Below are 20,456 nucleotides of genomic sequence, written 5' to 3'. Positions count from 1 at the left end.
TGATGCCAAAAGGACCCCAGATGCAGGGCAATGTGTGGTTCCGCCTCCTCCCCACATGGTTAGCCTAAAGACCATCTAAGCAACTAGGTGTTGACACGTCGGGGCTTGGAAGGGAAGTAGAGATGTTTTGGAATGCAGACTTTGATGGAATGGTCTGCGGGTGTCATGTCGCGTTTCGAGAGCCCCTGATGTGCCTGAACTGTGGAAACCCCCAACAAGTGACCCCATTTTGGAAACTAGACCCCCCCAAGGAACTTATCTAGATGTGTGGTGAGCACTTGGAACCCCCAAGTGCTTCTCAGACGTTTATAAAGTAGAGCCATAAAAATAAAAAAATAATTTTATTTCCACAAAAATGATATTTTTTCCCCAAATTTTTATTTTCCCAAGGGTAGTGCAATTGATCCTGAGTAGGCTGATACCCCATATGTGGGGGTAAACCACTGTTTGGGCGCATGGCAGAGCTTGGAAGGGAAGGAGCACCGTTTGACTTTTGCAACGCAAAATTGGCTGGAATTGAGATCATGTTGCGTTTCAAGAGCCTCTGATGTGCCTAAACAGTGGAAACCCCCCAATTCTGTCTACAACCCTAACCCCAACACACCCTTAACCCTAATCTCAGCCCTAACTCTAACCCTAGCCCTAACCCTAACCCTAATGGGAAAAAGGAAATAGAGATGGAAATAATGTAATGGAAATAAATACTTTTTTTTATTTTATTATTTTTCCCTAACTAAGGGGGTGATAAAGGGGGGTATGATTTACTATTTATGGCGGGGTTTTATGTTTGGCAGGTGTCACATGCTAAAAGACGCTTTTTATTGTAAAAATAGTTTTTGCATCACCACATTTTGAGAGCTATAAATTTTCCATATTTTGACCCACAGTCATGGGTCTTATTTTTTGTGGGATGAGTTGCCGTTTTTATTGGTACCATTTTCGGGCACGTGACTTTTTTGATCGCTTTTTATTCTGATTTTTGGGTCGCAGAATAAACAAAAATCAGCATTTCATGAATTTCTTTTGGGGGGGCATTTACACCGTTCCACTTGTGGTAAAATTGATAAAACGGTTTTATTCTTTGGGTCAATACAATTACAGCGATACCTCATTTATATTTTTTTTATGCTTTGGCGCTTTTATACAATAAAAACAATTTTATATGAAAAAAATTATGTTTGCAATCAATTTATTCTGCGAGCTATAACTTTTATATTTTTGCTGATGCTGTAGGGCAACTTTTTTTTTGCGGGACAAGATGACGTTTTCAGCGGTACCATGTTTATTTATATATGTCTTTTTGATCGCGTGTTATTGCACTTTTTGTTCCACAGTATAATGATAAAGCTTTTGTTTTTTGCCTTGTTTTCTTTTTTTGAAGGGGTTCTCTAAAGGGGTTAACTAGTGGGACAGTTTTATAGGGCGGGTCGTTACGGACGAGGCGATACTAAATATGTGCATTTTTATTGGGGGTTTTTTATTTACAAAAAAAAAGAATTAGGGAATTTTATTTATCTATTTGGGATTTTTCTAAAATTATTTTTACATATGATTTTTTTTTTAACTTTATTATATTGTCCCAGCGTTGGACAATATAATAAAGTGTCAGATCGCTGATCTGACACTTTGCAGTGATCTGACAGGCACTGCTGCAGGCTTTCTCAGCACCTGCTCTCAGCAGGCCCTGAGAAAGCCGCCTCCCTGCAGGACCCCAAAGACCACATCGTCCTGTTCCGAGGGTCCAGGGAAGCATGCAGGGATAATCAGCTGACACCCGGCCGCGATTAGCGGCGCTCCCCCCGTGAACGCCGCTGATTGTATATGACGTACTATCCCATCCATGGGAATTAAGTCCAAGGTCACATGGATGGGATAGTACGTCAGATGGCAGAAAGGGGTTAAACCAGAGAGTTATGTCACACACAATAGTTAATGAATAACATTTACCACATGTCTACTTTATATCTGCAAGATTTTTGAAACATATTTTTTTTTATGAGGGCGTTAGAAGGGTTAAAAGTTGATCAGCATTTTCTCATTTTTCCAACAAAATTTACAAAACCATTTTTTTAGGGAGCACATCACATTTGAAGTGACTTTGGGGGCTTATATGACAGAAAATAACCAAAAGTGACACCATTCTAAAAACTGCTCCCCTCAAAGACTTTAAAACAACATTCAAGAAGTTTATTAACTCTTCAGGTGCTTCGCAGGAATTTATGCAATGTGGAAGGAAAAGATTAACTCTTTACTTTTTTTCACAAAAATTTAACTTTAAAAAGTGTCTATTTTCACAAGGGTATCATGAAAAAATGGACCCCAAAAATTGTGGTGCTATTTCTCCCGAGTATGCTAGTACTCCATGTGTGGAGGAAAACTACGGCAGGGCTAAGAAAGGAAGGTGTGCCATTTGACTTCTTAAACGCAAAATTTGCAGGAATCATAAGCTGATGCCATGTCGCATTTAGAAAGCCTCTGATATGACTAAACAATGTAAACCCGACAAAAGTGACCCCATTTTGGAAACTACATCAATCATGGATTGTATCTAGGTGTGTGATGAGCACTTTGAACCCCCATGTGCTTCACAGAAGTTTAGAAGATAGAGCTATGAAAAAACCCCACACATTTTTCCTACTTTTAGCCCCAAACGTTGCATTTTCACAAGGGTAATAGGAGAAAATGGACAATATAATTTGTTTTGTAATTTCTCCTGAGTACGGCGATGCCCCATATGTGGGGGAAAACTACTGTTTGGACACACTGCAGGGCTTTGAAGGGAGGAAACGCCATTTGACTTTTTGAATGCTAAAGTCCAGCACACTATATGGCAAAAAGAATGATGTCGTTCAAAAGTCCAACTTGTTCCGCAAGAAACAAGCACTCACATGGCCATATTGATTGAAAAATAAAAAAAGATATGGCTCTGGGAAGAAGGGTAGCAAAAAATGAGCCTCAAAAACAGAAAAAACAAGAAGGTGGTGTAGGGGTTAATGCTGATTTAATGACAGGTATACTGTATCTCCTATCTCTTAATCTGGTAAATACTTTTTCTTTTTCTGTGTTGAATGCATGTTCATAGAATCATAGATAGAATCATAGAATGGTAGAGTTGGAAGGGACCTCCTGGGACATCTGGTCCTACCCCCTGCTCAAAGCAGGATTCACTAAATCATCCCAGACAGATGTCTGTCCAGCCTTTGTTTGAAGACTTCTATTGAAGGAGAACTCACCACCTCTCATGGCAGCCTGTCCCACTCATTGATCACCCTAACTATCAAGAAGTTTTTTCTAATATCTAATCTGTGTCTCCTCCCATTCAGTTTCGTCCCATTGCTTCTAGTCTTTCCTTGTGCAAATGAGAATAAAGATGATCCTTCCACAATGTGACAGCCTTTGAGATATTTGTAGACAGCTATTAAATCTTCTCTCAATCTTCTCTTTTGCAAGCTAAACATTCCCAAATCCTATAACTGTTCCTCATAGGACATGGTTTGCAGACCAGTCACCATTCTGGTCGCTCTTCTCTGAACTTGCTTCAGTTTGTTGATGTCTTTTTTAAAATGTGGTGCCCAAAACTGGACACAGTATTTCAGATGTTGTGTGACCAAAGAGGAGTAAAGGGCAATAATGCATACAGTCTAGATCGGGGGAAGTCTTCTGTTAATACATCCAAGAATTGTATTTGCCTTTTTCACTGCTGTTGCATCACATTGTTGACTCATGTTCAGTCTGTGATCTATTAGTATACCCAAGTCTCTTTCATAAGTGATGTTGCTTAGCCCTATTCCTCCCATTCTGTGTATGCTTTTTTCATTTTTATTGCCCAGATGTAGTACTTTGCATTTTTCCCTGTTAAAAACCATTCTTTTAGTTGCTGCCCACTGCTCCAGTTTATTTATATCTTTTTGAATACTCTCCCTCTCTTTTTGAAGATAGGAACAACATTTACTCTTCTCCAGTCTTCTGGGACTTCTCCTGTTCTCCAAGACTTTTCAAGGATTATGGAGAGTGCTTCAAAAATTTATTCTGCGATCTGTTAGGAAGGGCGGAATGCACTAAATAAAAATATAAATAAAGTGCGTTCGTCGCTCGGGGTCCACCGTGCGGTAGATGGTATAACCGCTGCTAGCTGGTGGCAGAGCAATATGGCGGAGGTGCGCACGAGGATAACCTTCACCCAGGTGTGCAGAGCAGTAACTGTTTAGTCACAGAGATGCCACAGAACATAAAGTGCTGAGCCTGTTAGGGTCACAGGAACTCAGAGAAATAACACTCACGGTAAATGGTCACAGGAGTAGCCCAAGATGGCGGCACTAAGTCCTTCTAGACCTACCGTGTGTGTCCGAGTATATAGCGTCACAGCCGTGAACGCTCAAGTGGGCTGCTACTGCAGCACGGCGTGAATACTGCCGCTCAACGACACCGCTATGGCGCAAGTGCAATGTCGGACGCTAGCAGCTGTGGCTATGGAGCAATAGCTCGCTGGCGCTGGTACTGGCAATAACTCAATCCCTCACACCAGCGTATTATCAAAGGGTAGGGGTTTCAAATGAGTCATTCACCAGATCATGCATCCATCCTCATTCACATAGCAGCAAGTATGACTATACTAGCGCATGGCGGAACAGCCATGCGTGCCTTTTATAGCAGCCGGGACCTTCCGGGAACTTCCAGACCTCTGAGATGGACCAATGAGATCTGGAGCGGGACCTGAGCACGACTCCCAATCTCCAATGGGAGATCGCCTCATGAGCATGCTCAGAAGGCAGATGGAAGAACTTAGCCTCTGGAGAGATTTGCTGCAAGGCATTCTCCTCTGCAGTAGATAAAGCGCAAGAGACTGCAAAATATGAGGGTCTGGATTCCTGCATAGTAACCACAGAAATCTGACTCCTAACACCATCTCCTTCAGTACTCTGGGATGTAATTCCTCTGGACCTGGAGACTTGAATTCATTTAGGTTAGCTAAGTATTCCCACACTATCTTTCTGTTTATAGATATCCTGGATTCTTCTATCCCTTTTAATAGGACAGTGAAGATCAGTTGATGTTACATTTCCTTTCTGAGAGAAAACAGATGCGAAATAGGAATTTAAAAGTTCAGCCTTCTCAACATCCTGTCTTACCATTTCATCATTTTCATCTTGTAAAAATCCTATAGCATCTTTGACTTTTCTTTTACTTTTAACATATCCCCAAAATCCTTTTTTATTGCTTTTGACATCTCTTGCAAGCCTTAATTCATTGTCAGCTTTAGTAATCTGATTCGTGCCCTGCAGGTTCTGCAGACAGCATTATATTCTTCTTTAAATATGCCTCCTGCTTTCCAGTTGATAATCACTTCTTTCTTCCTTTTTAGCATGCGTTTAAGTTCTGTATTCATCCATACTGGTTTCCTTAAATGCCTCCTATTCTTCCCTCTTTTTGGAATTGTTAACGATTGTGCTTTGAGAATCTCATTTTTCAAGATTTCCCATCCTTCCTGGACATTTTTGTCCTTAAGGGTATCCAGCTGTTGGATCCCTCCAATTCTCTTTCTGGGTCCCTTAAAATCTGCCTTTCTGAAATCTAACCTTGAAATCTGAGTCTTCACAGGTCTTCCTCCGCTAGTTATCCAAAATTCTAAAATAGCATTGTCGCTACCTCCTAGGGTCCTAGCCACTTTTACCTCCTCAACCATTTCCTTTTTGTTTATAAGAATTAGATCCAAGGTAGCAGATCCCCTTGTTTTCTCCCCTAACTTTTGGAAGGAAAAGTTGTCAGCAAGAGAGGATAAAAATTTCTGGACCTGTTAGTTTTGCCTGAGAGAGATTCCCAACAAATGTCTGGATAGTTGAAATCTCCCATGACCACTGTCATATTTTTTGGAGAACTTGACCATTTGATGCATAAAGAGTTCATTCATATTTTCAGCTTGCACAGGCGGCCTGTAGTAAATGCCTACAATGGTGTCCTTTCCACTGTTCTGTCCTTGTGTTCTTACCCAAACAGTTTCCACAGAACTCCCAGTCTCTGAAGCTTCAATCTCTGTGCAGATATACACATTTCTAACATACAATGTGACACCTCCTCCTCGTTTATCAAGTCTGCTTCTTGCAAATAAGTTGTATCCGTCTAGCCTTGTATTCCAATCATGTGTATTGTCCCACCAAGTTTCAGTGATTCCAATGACATCATATTTCTTCTCCTGCGTTGGTAGTTCCAATTCTCCTTGTTTGTTGCCCATGCTTTGTGCATTAGTATAGAAACATTTTAGATTGTGATTGGTTTCTCTTTCTCCAATATATTTGTTACTTAGATTTTTTTGTTTTTGTTCTTCCCTTCTACTTCTAATAGCAGAATTCTCAATAGTATTTGTCAGGTGTATGGCTTATTCTGGCCTTTTGCTTCCCTTCCCATCTGAGTAGATATGGTTGCCTTGCACAAGCTCCATATAGGTGATTGACTTAGTAGTGTGACTGGGATGAAATTGAAAGCCAATAGTATGGTTTTGCCTGAGATGTCCTTCTGAAACAATAGGGTATGGACTATATGAAGGTATAAGGGTACCGTTACACAAAGCGATGCACCAGCCATCCCGACAACGATATGGATCGCTGGTGCATCGCTAAGTGGTCGCTAGTGAGCTGCCACACAGGCAGATCTCACCAGCGACATCGCAGGGGTCGGGGGTCGCTACTTACCTGTCAGACGCGGCGATCCTGACGTCCTCCTGCCCGCGTCCACGACGAGAAATGATCCAAGACCTTCTCGCGCGACCAGCGATGGACAGCGGGGGAGCCGGTCGGAGGTAAGTATCACATGTAGCGATATCGCTGCTGCGTCACAAAATCGGTGACTTTACAGCGATATTGCTAGCGATATCGCAGTGTGTAACGGGGGCTTAAGTCAAGAAAAGAATAGAATTGCTGGGAGGAACAATATGTAAATCTCAAATTAAGATTATTGGAGTTCAAATAGGAAACAAAGTGTAGTGCTGGTGACATGTTGCCGGACCATACGAGTAGCGCGTCGTGCGTACCACACGCCATCAATGAATAGATTGAACAAATTAAAAATGTACCATGTGTTTCTTCCCACTAGGCCATGTACAAGATAACAAGGGAAGGTGAGAATTTTGAGCCTATAGGGGCAACCTCTGCTTGCAAAAAATATTCCAAATGAAACATGAAAAAATAATGTCCTATTTAAAACTGGAATGATTAATTGTTTTAGCTCCAAACTATATGAGCTGTAACATTCAGTATGCTGTTGAATAACCCAATTGGCTAGACGATGCGGAATCACCAAGCAGAGATTCACTACATCACATGAAAAAAGGGAAAATCTGGACCCCAATTGAAATTGTCAACTATTTGTAGCACGGCAGAGCTATCCTTAAGGTAGCCAGGTATCCAAAAAACTAGCGGACGCAGATATTCTTACAAACTTTGGATATTTTTTTCACCACTTAAATAAAATACAGGCCTATACATGTTTGGTATCTACGAGCTCGTCATGACCTGGAGAGTCATAATGGCAGGTCAGTTTTAGCATTTAGTGAACATTGTAAACAAAAATATTGTGGAATTGCACATTTTTTATAATTTCACTGCTCTTGGAATTACTTTCCCGTTTTCCAGTACATTATATGGGAAAATCAAAGTCCTCCTGTTCCTGGAAAGGTCATGGAGATCTGGAGCGTGCGCAATGCAGCACTGTGCTCGGGGAGAGTAGCACACCTGAGCAGGAGCGCGATGCCGGGAATCTTGTGTGGATGACGTAGGACGCAATGACCATACGAAGAACAGAAGGAGGACGTCATCCCTAGAAGATGGGAGGCACCGGACCCGGACGGTGACACCCATCGGACCAGACCCCCGAGTATAATATAACTCGTTTTTCTTCTCTTTCAGGTTACATGGGGGGCTTATCTACAGCATTACAGAATGCTGTAGTTACTGTAAGCCCCTGACGGCTGTGGCCGCATCTCATAGGCGAAAAATGAGGTGACAGATTCCCTTTAAGAAAACTGGAGCTGGGGGTGTGGGGAGCCTTTGTCAGATACATGTGACAGCACAGGAGCATTAGGCTGAATTCACACATCAGTACTTTCATGCCACAACCAGGAGAGCCTCCAAAACACAGAACAGGAGTCAATGTATCAGTCATAGTTTTTCTCTGATTCTCCCACTCCTGGTTTTGCCATATAAACCCTGATGCAAAATACTGACGTGTGAACAAGCCACAAGCTCCGCAGGAGAGACCGACATTACTGCTGTGACACAAAACAAAGAGACAGGAAGAGGACGGTGACAGTGTTTATTTAGTCTTCGGCATGTGCAGCGGTCCTCTTCCCACTAGAGGGCAGTGTCACCCCAGCTCTGACAGCAGGAAGTAGACCTGCTGCTGCTGCTCTCCGTGTCAGGGGCTGAGTGATCTTCGTGTGACACAGACAGGGTGGGTGAGGCACGCGTGGGTCCGGATATTGTCATGTGACTGCTCGGTGTATGTGGGGATAATATTTATATGGCTACTGTGTATTCATTAGATTCAATGTGAGAGGACGGTGACTGGTGTTCTGACAACACTGGGGTCTGGAGGCTGTCTAGAGGCTCTGCTGCAGATAGGGGCCGGTATATCCATATGACCACGGTCACACTATCAGTATTTGGTGAGGTTTTTACCTCAGTATTTATAAACCAAAACCAGGAGTGGGTGATACATACAGAAGTGGTGACGTGTTTCTATTATACTTTTCCTCTGATTGTCCCACTCCTGTTTTTAGCTTATAAATACTGAGGTAAAACACTTACCAAATACTCAGCGTGTGCACGTGGCCTATGGCTCCGGCTAGTTACAGATCGGTGTTTGCCGCTGCTACATCGCAGGTGAATGGAGTTGTGCTGTAGTGGTTGGATTTTTTCTGATTTGTTTCTCATGGTTCCTCCTCGCTATATGCAACCAGACTATTTACATGAGTGGGAATAAAATCCGACCTGTAAAGTCGACACAAATGTGAGTGGACTTGTGGCGCTGATCCACATGAAGATTGGAATTGAGTTTATGGTCCCATAGATTTTCTTGATGCAGTTTTGCCACAGATTTCGTGCCAAAATCTACTTTGAAAATTGCTTCCAGTCTGCCTGTAACAATCGTCCCCATTTATTTGAATGAGAATGTGCCTATAAGGATATTGTGTTTTTTTTCCTGTATTTAAAAAAAAAAAAAAAAAAAGCAAAAAAAAAACACTGTCAGGATGTTTCTTCTTTTGGTGCATTTTCCACGTGATTTTTATCATACTTTTTGCTGCGAAAATACTCCAAAAACTGCACCATATTCACACATCCCACATAAATAGAAAATGCTTCACAAACCATGAAGAAAAAAACTGTCCTTACAAATCCTTTTTTTTAGAAGTGCTTTTTCAGTCAGGAATATCCACATCAAAAACCTCTTGAGCAGCCCCTCAGTGTGACTAAGGTTATGTGCAGACAGTCCAGAAGTAGGAGAGCGCTTTGGATGCAGCACATGTCCGCTGCAACCAAAGCCCTGCCGGCTATTGAGCGCAGGTGAATCCGCATGTGTTCACTGAACCGCGCGGATTCACTGCGTCCAATATATTGTATGGGTGAGATTTGCAGCGGAGTCGGTGCAGTGTGACAGATATGCAGGGACCATAGGAACGTTCACAGCAAACGGGTTTACTGTCCAAAAACTCACACAGTGCACATCACACAGTATCCTCCGGATTGCAGCTGGGGCATCACAACAGTCGATACATGAGACCAGTTGCCGAGGGTGACTGCACCACCATATCACGCTGCGGGGTGCCAGGCGTTCGCTGCTCTGGGATCTGTGTTCCCTCACACAGGCTGGCCGCTGCAGAGCCACATGCTCTGCTACATATAAACAAACACTGACACACCCAAACCTTATACTGCAGGGTTTTTAACTGGAATCTGTGGCCATGGGCCACTTGTATGACCCGTCTTGGAGGAAGCGGACCACCCCACTACTATCCTGTGGTCCACTTCAAAAATAAAAGTCCTTACCGGGTTTTCCTGAACATTGCCTTGGCCAAATAGCTTGACCAGGTGCACACTTTACTTTGCCTTGTGACTCACAGGCGTCTTGCTGTGAATACAAGGCAGTCCAGCGGGTCTAATAGGACTCCGTCTGCATCCTGGGGGATACATATCAACTTTCGCATATGATCCCCCTCACTGCCTCACACAGACAATAAATAGTATTCTTTGTGTAACGAAAATGTATGCAAATTTCTTCCATTTTTCAAGGGCTCAACTTGTTCGAGTGACAATACAGTAATTTACACCAGTGAATAATCAGAAAATGAGTGTTCATCGGTTGATTGGACTGTTTATGCCAATGAAAAAATTGTCACCCTGTGTGATTGGGATGTGCTGTCATTAACATGTACTGTATATGGGGACAGAGCGATCGGATTTCCAATTGCTTTGTCCCCATTATTGCTTGTCAGCTTCTGTGCTCTGGCTGGTAAATGAGTGCCGAACGACTTCTAAATGCATCATTAGGAAACATTCACTTTGTTTCAGGTCTTGGTCACATGACCGAGGGTTGCACATGAGAAAAGAGACATAACAGCCAATCCGAAAAGCTATACTGCATTTCTAATTGGAGGAATTTGCTAATATTATTTTTATTACACATACTACATATTGGGACAGGATCTTGGAGAAGTAACTATACCTTTAATTATCGGGATCAACCTAGCACATACTTATATTAATAATGACAAATAAGGAAGAAAAAGTATGCTGCTGCTATGGGATCACCTTATAAAGATAATTTTATTAAATACAAATATGTAACAGAAAAATTAGTAGAGCAATACACTAGAAAATTAAAAAGAATTAAAAGGCATAAAATGCCCAAACATATACAAACAGGTGGAAGACTGTAATAATGCTAGCGCCTATCCTCATTTTCCAATAGTATTTTTGACAACATGCAAAGTATTAATAAACCAGACTCCTAGTATATACCAAAGTGTAATTATAACATATATGGCCATGAGCAAAACATGTTATAATGTATGAAATGTCCAATATAAGGCTAAATAGGTAAAGACACAATGATAACAGTCAAAGCCAAATGTACAAAGTGTCCAAAACAGTTAGAATATGGTTTGTGATCCTCATTATAGTCTATGCCTTATACAAGTTTTTTTGTTACCCACTACTGCTAGGTTTGTATGAGTCATCTTCTGGTCTTCATTTGTGATTTATCAGGCATATTGTAATTGTTTTGGATACTTTGTCCATTTGGCTTTGACTGTTATAACTGTGTCTTTATCTATTTGGCCTTATATTGGAGATTTCATAAATTGCATCATGTTTTGCTCATGGCCATATATGTTATAATTACACTTTAGTACATACCGTACTTAGGAGTGTGGTTTATAAGGTGATCCCATAGCATCTGCCTACTTTTTCTTCTTTTTTTTGTCAATTCCTATTACGGTAAGTGGCAAATGTGACACCCCAGAGTCCGGTTGTCACAGTGACATTGCCTCCCTCTAAGAGGTGAAGTCATGCTTGGAGGCAGAAAGGGGACCCCCATGCCAGGTAACATAGATTAAATCACAATTCCTGCTGCAGGTCAGAAAAGGGAGCTGCCTTATAAATTCTGGCCAGCAGAGGGGGTTGGTGAGTCAGCTAGAAGTGAGCTGAGGGGGTTGTCATGGAAACGAGAGCAGCTGTGAGGAAATGACAAGACAGTTAAACGTGAGGTAAAAAGATCTTTCTGGAAGATCCAGTCAGTTCAAGAGAGGGAGCTGATACAAGAGGCTCCAGGGAAGCTAAAAACTGCTTATAGCAGACCCCAGAGCGAAGCGCTAATAGAGAGAAAAGGGACGTCAGAGTCCTTGGTGGTCAGGAGCTGTATGTCCTGATCGCTGAATCTGAAAGTACAGGGGATTGTAAATTCCTGTGCAACATTGAGCACCTGAGGGCACGGGAGCAGATAAGGAGCCTGGGGCTGACGGTGAAAAGGACGGTACCCGTGGAATAGGCTCATGCTGACAGCCGTACAGGTTAGTGAAATCATCACGCAATTGAGGGTCGCAGCATAGTTATAAACAGCGCAGACCCACACACAAGGCGCAGAAGGAAGGTCCTAAACCCCCACCTGGCAAGGTGGATCCCCTGAATGATTCCAGGCGAGCCGGACTCATTCCATCACCTGTATGTGGTACTCCGGATTGCAACCAATTACCAGTAAAAGGTAAAGAAACTGCACCTCTCTGTGTCCTCTCATTTCTCTGCACCCCAACGTTCACAGCCATCCTAACTATTAATCAAACATCTTTGCCCTGGGACTATTGCTGTACCTGTGGGGAGGCATTTTCACCTCAGCTGCGACACACTAACAGTCTCAGGGGAACAATACCGCAGCGCTGGTCTCCTCTGACCAGAAGACCACAGGTGGCGTCACGTATTTAATCATCTATAAACCTTATCTTCATTTCTACCTCATCTAACAAAATCACCAACAACTTTTGCCCTTTCATCATTTTATTTAATGAACGCCCCAGGGCCACGGACCGGGTCGCCGCTGCCGTGACACCGTCCCCCGTTGAAGTCGATGGGCCCGGTACCGAGAGCCCCACGGCCCTGCACGGTGCGCGCGCCCTTTCACGCCGCTGCGTGCCCCAACTGGCGTCACAAACAAGATTTAGCGAGCTTAGCAAAGCTGGATAAAGGAGACTGGCAAAGCTGGGTACTGTGCGCCATAGACTTTATTAAATTGTGTGCTAAAGACTTAACTGAGCTTTCAAATAACCGCCATAACTGCATCACACAGTGCGTGTGAGCAGAAAGGGGCGTGTCAGTGAAGCTGGAGCTGCGCTCTATAATGAGCAAGTGAAAAACAGGAAGAAAATGCCCAACTCAGGTGAAGATTCAGCGGCGGTCGTAGCCGCAGCCTCCATAATGCCGATATCAATGCCTTATATACCAGGAGCAGCCTGGTTACCTCAGTACTCAGGGGAGTCGCACACCCTGAGCGATTTTAAAGAAAGACTATGTAGTTTGTTCAAAGTGTATCCCCTGTCAGAAAGCCAAAAAGTCAGTATCCTCATTGGCCCATTAACTGGTGTGGCCCAGAGGGAAGTAAAGTCCTGGCCGGACACTGATAAAGGGACTGTCCAACAAATCTTGGCCAGAATGAAGAACACTTGATACCCGCACTGCAACAGAGATAAAAAAGATTCTTTGGGTGCAAACAGAGTGCAGGACAGCATACGGGACTATGCCCTTAATCTTCAGGAGGCACTACCGGCTGTAAACCAGGTTGACCCCGAGAGCGTGCAAGATGAAGATAGATTACTAACAGAGCAGTTCATAGAGGGACTCCAGTCTAACAACCAAAGGACACGACTGCGCATAATGGCCCTACAAAATCCTGAATTGGACTTTGCACACTTTAAGGATAGAGCCATACGGGTGCTACGTGAACCGAATCCTAGCAGCACAGAGCCCTCTAAGCATCCTGCAATTACATACCAGCAGGAGACAGCATCCTTTCCAAAGACATCTATTGAGACTGATAAGCCATCCCAAGATGATGATTCTGCTGCAGACTTACGTCTCCAAGTCAAGGAACTAACCAAAAGTGTGGCTACATTCACAAAAACTGTGCAGTCCCTGCAAGTGACTCCAAAGAAGAAGATCCAGCTGGCTTCCAGTCCAGATGATGTCCCATGGCGACAGCAGATGAGGATCCCACCGACCAGAGGGAGTGACAGCGATTGTTATGACGAAGACGGACAGCCCATCTGTCGCCACTGCAACAAGGCGGGACACCTAGCAAGATACTGTCATTTAAACAAGCAACCCCTGGGGCAAAGGGCCAACCCGGCCCACCAAATTGGAGAGACAAGTACATAGGAGGACGGCCAGTCCTGCCTGTCGTGATTGACGGTTTTCCAATGAACGCTTTACTGGACACCGGCTCCCAGGTGACAACGATACCATATGTCCTTTTTAAGCAGTACTGGGCTGATTCAGACATTACTCATAGCCCAGATTAAGACCTTGCCATTCTTGCCAGCAATGGTCAGCCCTTGCCTCAGATGGGATATAAAGAGGTGACCATCAAGGTTGGCCGAGTAGAATTGCAATCGCAAGGTTTGATAATAGTTGATATTGACAAACGAGAATGCCATCCTATGATCACTTTAGGCACTAATGTAATTGAAAATTGTCTTGGACAGATTATTGTTTTGTTACAACAGGTAGCCAAGACCGCCAGCTCCAGTCAACAACGGGTTCTGCAAAAGGAGATCAGAGCCCTGATGTAGAGACAACAGGTAGAGCTGTCTGGTGGAGAAATCGGCAGTGTCAGAGTAAGTGATCCTTTCCCCATTGGAGTACCTCCCAGAAGTGAAATGTTAATTTAGTGTCAGGCAGGAATAGGCCTCAGGGGTCAAGATTACCAAGCCCTGGTAGAACCCATGTACTCTGATAGTAGGCCCACTATCCTGTGATGTCCACAAGGGGAGAGTACCGATACGGATCTTAAATTGTGGGGAGAGAGAGGTCCAGTTACCCCGGTATGCCACCCTTGCTAAATTGTTCACTGTCAGTAACAATGCATAGAGACACTAGAACCCTTGCTTCCATCTGACAAGGTGGAAGAGAATGACTCTGAAGGGCAGCAGGAGGATTGGTGTCAGCAGCTACACGTAGGCACTGACTCCACCCCTTCGCACCAAAAGCATGGGGCTTACCGGGTGGCTCGAGAATTTGAACGGGTCTTCAGCAAGCATCCTCTAGACTTTGGGCAGGCAAAAGGGGTCCAACATCATATCCCCACTGGAGATCATCCACCCATTAAAGAGAGACACCGGCCTGTACCCCCAGCACACTATCAATGTGCCAAGAGTATGTTACAGGAGATGAAGGAGACTGGAGTGATCAGAGATAGTTCTAGCCCCTGGGCAGCTCCATTTGTCCTCGTTAAAAAGAAAGATGGTACTATGAGAATGTGTGTAGACTACAGGCGGATTAACAGCATTAAACATAAAGACGCTTACCCATTGCCTAGAATTGAGGAATCACTAGCTGCACTGAGAACTGCTATTTCTCTACCTTAGATCTCACCAGTGGGTATTGGCAGGTTCCTGTGGCAGAGGCAGACAAAGAGAAGACAGCATTTACAACACCAATGGGCCTCTGCGAGTTTAACTACATGCCGTTCGGGCTCAGCAATGCGCCAGGAACATTTCAGCAGTTAATGGAATGCTGCCTTGGACATAAAAACTTTGAAACCGTTCTACTGTACCTGGATGACATCATCGTCTTCTCCAAAACCTACGAAGACCATTTGAAGCACCTGGCCGAGGTATTCGAAGCCCTGTCAAACTTTGGCTTGAAAGTAAAGCCGTGCAAATGTCACCTTTTGAAACCCAAGGTGCAGTACCTAGGCCATGTGTTGAGCGCGGAAGGTGTGGCACCCAATCCTGACAAAGTCACCTGTTATGAATGAGTCACCGGAGGAGGAAAAAACAAAAATACAAGCTAAGTCCAGAAAACCGGAGCGGTTGGTAGCTAGCGGATTGCTGACCCCTGATCCTATTCACAACAACTAACTAGCCGTGGGGTGTTCCTACGGTGGTCCTAGACACCTCGTTCACAGCCTGAGAACTAAATAAACCTAAAGAAAGAAAGGGGAAATCTAAACTGCCCCAGAGCAGACCCCAAAGCAATAGACAGCCCCCAACATGTATTGACGGTGAAAACAGATGAAAACACAAACACAGACAGAAAGACAGGCTGAGCAAACGATGGGGCCCTCACTAACTAGATAGGACAGGAAAGAAAAGCAACTGTCTGCAATCACGCAAAAACCCTGCCAAAAATAATGTCCAACACGTCTGATAGAAAAGGCCCTGAAGTCACTAGACTTCAAAATCACTATATCAGTACTCAGGTATATTCTGAAAACAGCAAAGAGATCAACTGATCAGAGACAAAAATGGAGTTCAGCCAGTCCCAACCAGGGCTGGCTGAACACAAACACTAAGTAAACCAGACAAAATCTCATGGAACAATAGCAGAGCAAAAGCTTAGCTTTAGTAGACAGGACTAAACTGGAGGCCAGAGCTCAGAGCAGAGAGGATCACCAGCAACCCAGCAGGGCGTCGGCGGCCTTATATCCACTCAGATTCCGGATGTCCAATCACACTCCACCTGTTCAGATGACAGGTTTTTCCCATCCAAATCAATTTCAGTACCTCCTTTCACCAGCAGAGGGAGTTCATCGGACATCAAAGGTGAAGGAGAAAATGAGCTCATAACAGTCACCGTTATCTGGGACTGGCAAAGACCCAGCACTATTCATGAAGTGAGGCAATTTCTTGGGTTAGTAGGCTACTAACGAAGATTTATCAAGGACTTCACCAAGATAGCAGCACCACTGCAAGATCTTCTATTGGGCCAATCCAAGAGGGCCAAGAACAAAAATCTTCCATTCGAGTGGAACAAAAGGAGAGAAGAGTCCTTCACCAAGTTGAAATTGGCCCCCACGGGAGATGAGGTCCTGGCCTACCCTGACTATGACCAACCATTTGTACTTTACACTGACACCAGCAACGTGGGATTGGGAGCCATCCTGCCACAAGTGCAGAAAGGCAGAGAGAGAGTGATTGCCTACGCCAGCAGGAAGCTTCATCCCACTGAGAGGAACCCCGACAACTACAGTTCCTTTAAGCTGGAGTTCCTCGCCATAGTCTGGGTGGTAACAGAGCGCTTCAAGCACTACTTGGCTTCAGCAAAGTTCACCATCTACACGGACAATAATCTGCTAACCCACCTTGAAACGGCAATGCTCAGGGCACTTGTGCAGCGATGGATGGCCCCGCTGTTCAACTACAAGTTCACCATCAAGTACCGAGTAGGACATAAGAACGCTAATGCGGATGCGTTGTCCAGGATGCTCAATTCACCAGACGGGGGAGAAGATCCAAAAGAACTCGAAGAAATCGAGTTACCAGCCTTCCACCGTCCAATTGCAGCCCAGCGCTCCCAAGGAGTAAGGAATAAGCGCTTTGTCATACAAGAGTTACCCCATCATGAGTGGGCAGAGACACAAGATAGTGACCCAGCTGTTCTCCTAGTAAAGGAGTGGCTGGCACAAGCTGATGCACACCCTGGTCCAGATGACCCACAGGAAGCACATCAGCTATGGAAGGAGAGAGGCAAGCTGTTCATCTACGAGGGTAAACTGTGTCGGAGGAACATCAACTCGCTCACACATGAACTGGTCTGGCAGGTGGTAGTCCCGAAGAGGGATGCGCCAATGGTCTTGGAGGCGTACCACAATGGAGCAGGACACTTTGGTTGGAAGAAGTTGGAGGTCCTACTTCGTGAAAGATATTTTACTGGGTTGGCATGAGGAGTTCCATTGAGAAGTGGTGCCAAGAATGTGGCCCATGCAACCTACGCAGAAAAGACCGAAACAGCCAGCGAGCCCCATTGCAGTCGATCATCACAAAACAGCCGCTTGAACTGGTAGCCTTGGATTAGGTGAAGTTAACTCCGAGTAGTAATGGCTACACCTATGCTTTGACCATATGTGAGAAGATGAACCAAGTGGTCATTGACTTATTGAAGACCTTACCTCAGGAAGAACATAACCAGTGGCCAGAGAAGTTGCCAGATCTGGTAGATCTCTATAATCATATACCGGTAAACGCCACCAGTTGCACCAATTGCACTCTGGCCTACCTGATGAGAGCGAGACCTGGCAAGTTACCCATTGATTTGGACATGGGAGTCTTAACACCAGAGACAACATCACCAGATGCAGACTGGGATACAGAGAGGCAGCAACAATACCGCAAAGTACAAGAATGTGTGGAGAAAAGTTTGTCCCAAGCAAGACAGAGACAGGAAAGAAATTACAACCAACACGCCCCTGCAGTTCCCTTGGCACCAGGAGAACAAGTACTCAAAAGAAAGAGACGTGGTCACAAACTAGATGACCAGTGGGAGGCAGAGCCATACACCGTAATACCTTCAGACTTTAATAACACCAAAGTATGTATCATCAGTAAAGATGGAGGAGAAACCTTAGAAGCAGTCTCAAGAGATCATCTAAAGATGTGCCCTGATCAATTGAAGGACAAGAAAGAAGTCCAAGACACTCCACAGCCCATAGTAGAGGTGGAAGAAAAGATTCAAACTATACTTGGAGAATTTCCACGGACGTGGACACAAGTAAATCAGGCAATAGTAGTACCAGTCATAACCTTTCATCAGCCTACTGCACCAGATGAAATAGAGATGCTAAATGAAATGGCTCTAGTAACAGATACCACATCTGCAATGGAATGCGGATATCTGTCCCCTGCTAACAGCGAATCTGACAATCTCATGGTGAGTCTAGGAGTAACGAGAAGGCAGTCTAGAATACCTATCTTACTCAAGGCTACTTATAGCGTAGTGACTAGTGCACCAACAGTAGACATCAGAGAACAGGTCAGGTCAACAGAAATATCTATACTGCGTAGATCCACCCGTAGTACTAGAGGTCAGATCCCTGCCCGTTACAGAGATTACATAATGTAAATAAAGTAATAAGAATGTATAGTTGTAACCGTTAAGCATGAGAGCCTACAGAGACTTACTGTATGACCCTTTTAAAGTATTTGCAATAACCAGTTAAAGGAAAATTGGGCCACAGGACTATGTGTGGTCAGAACTTTTATTTGTAAATAGTTACTCCAAAAAGGCCTTGAAAATAAGCCGCCGGTGTGGCCAAAAAACAGGCCCATCTACAGAGTGCCCTGTAGCCACGCCCAGGGACGACACAAAGTGGGTTAAGGCAGTTCCCACCAACCAAACTCCAGGTATAAGCACAAAGACAATTCCTGGATAGCAGCTTAAGGACTGGTCGTTGCAGTAACTGTGCTATTGTTTCTTTTTCTTGTCTGGTTTTTGATAATTTTTACATTTTTAAGACTTTGTAGATTTTTATTAATTGTTGTTAGCAATTCTTGTTATGTTTCCTCAGTCCAGGAGTACTGAACTTAACTGGGGGGAATGTGACACCCCAGAGTCCGGTTGTCACAGTGACATTGCCTCCCTCTAAGAGGTGAAGTCATGCTTGGAGGCAGAAAGGGGACCCCCATGCAAGGTAACATAGATTAAATCACAATTCCTGCTGCAGGTCAGAAAAGGGAGCTGCCTTATAAATTCTGGCCAGCAGAGGGGGTTGGTGAGTCAGCTAGAAGTGAGCTGAGGGGGTTGTCATGGAAACGAGAGCAGCTGTGAGGAAATGACAAGACAGTTAAACGTGAGGTAAAAAGATCTTTTTGGAAGATCCAGTCAGTTCAAGAGAGGGAGCTGATACAAGAGGCTCTGGGGAAGCTAAAAACTGCTTATAGCAGACCCCAGAGCGAAGCGCTAATAGAGAGAAAACCACCATGGTTACTTACCGGTAGCCGGTTTTTCCGGAACCCATGACGGCACACCTGAGAGAGGGATCCGCCCCGCAAGGACAGGAACCTACTGAGATACAAGGGGGGCACCTCTCCCCCCTTCAGTTGGTTACAGAGCATGAGAGGACTTCCCAGTTAGTTACATGTTAATCCAACACCACATCACACAAATGCACCCTACTAATCGTGCACACCCATATGGTGAAAAGGGGGGAATATACGGGTGCTGTCATGGGTTCCGGAAAAACCGGCTACCGGTAAGTAACCATGGTGGTTTTCCCTTCACCCATGACAGCACATCTGAGAGATTTTTGGAGACTTCGAAACACCTTAGGGAGGGACCACCGCTTGTAGCACCCTTCTACCAAAGGTTAAGTCAGCTGAGGAGGATAGGTTTCATCTATAGTACTTAAAGAAGGTTGAAGGTGAGGCCTAGGTAGCGGCCTTACAAATTTGTTCAATCGATACCTCTGCCTTTTCCGCCCAGGAGGTCACCACGTGTTGTGAGTTCATTTTCCCCTTCACCATTGAGGTCTGATGAACTCCCTCTTCTGGTGAATGAAGGTAGTGAGGCTGATTACAAAGCACCTGAGCAGAATGATGATGACTGGGTGACTGAAATTGCTGACTGGATATAAGGCAGCCGACGCCCTTCTGCCTTGCGGGTGATTTCTCTGAGGGATTCTTGGAGACCAGTCTGATTCCTGCTCCTCAAAAGCTAAGTTTTCTGTTCTTCTTTTTGCATTTGTTTTTTGGTTTTGTTTTGCCTTGCTTTTCTGGATTTCTGCCTTTCCCTGCTGGGTGAGCTGAATTCCTTTTTGCTCTGTCTTCAGAAAATACCTGAGTACTGATATAGTCTTTTTGAAGCCTAGCGTCTTCAGGGCCTTTTTCCCTATCAGTCTGTTGGCGCTTGTTTTTGAGAGGGTTTTGGCGGATTGCAGACAGCAGCTTTCCTGTCCTGTCCTATTTAGTTAGCTTGGGCCCATCT

At 44.4% G+C, this 20,456-nt stretch overlaps 1 protein-coding gene across 1 annotated transcript in view; it reads left to right on the top strand.

Annotated features, from left to right (window-relative positions):
• The first annotated feature begins 8,306 nt into the window (after positions 1-8,306).
• CUNH5orf63 (chromosome unknown C5orf63 homolog) overlaps positions 8,307-20,456 on the top strand; it is a 168,644-nt gene continuing 156,494 nt past the window's right edge. The window contains exon 1 of the mRNA XM_073557246.1: positions 8,307-8,442. The gene's annotated coding sequence lies outside the window, so the exon portion shown is untranslated. The remainder of the gene's footprint in view (positions 8,443-20,456) is intronic.

Source organism: Dendrobates tinctorius, unplaced genomic scaffold (genome assembly GCF_039654945.1).
Source record: "Dendrobates tinctorius isolate UK_male_01 unplaced genomic scaffold, ASM3965494v1 ptg000003l, whole genome shotgun sequence".
NCBI lineage: Eukaryota > Metazoa > Chordata > Amphibia > Anura > Dendrobatidae > Dendrobates > Dendrobates tinctorius.
The sequence above is the reverse complement of the archived record's forward strand: the minus strand, read 5'-3'. Positions and strand labels throughout refer to the sequence as shown.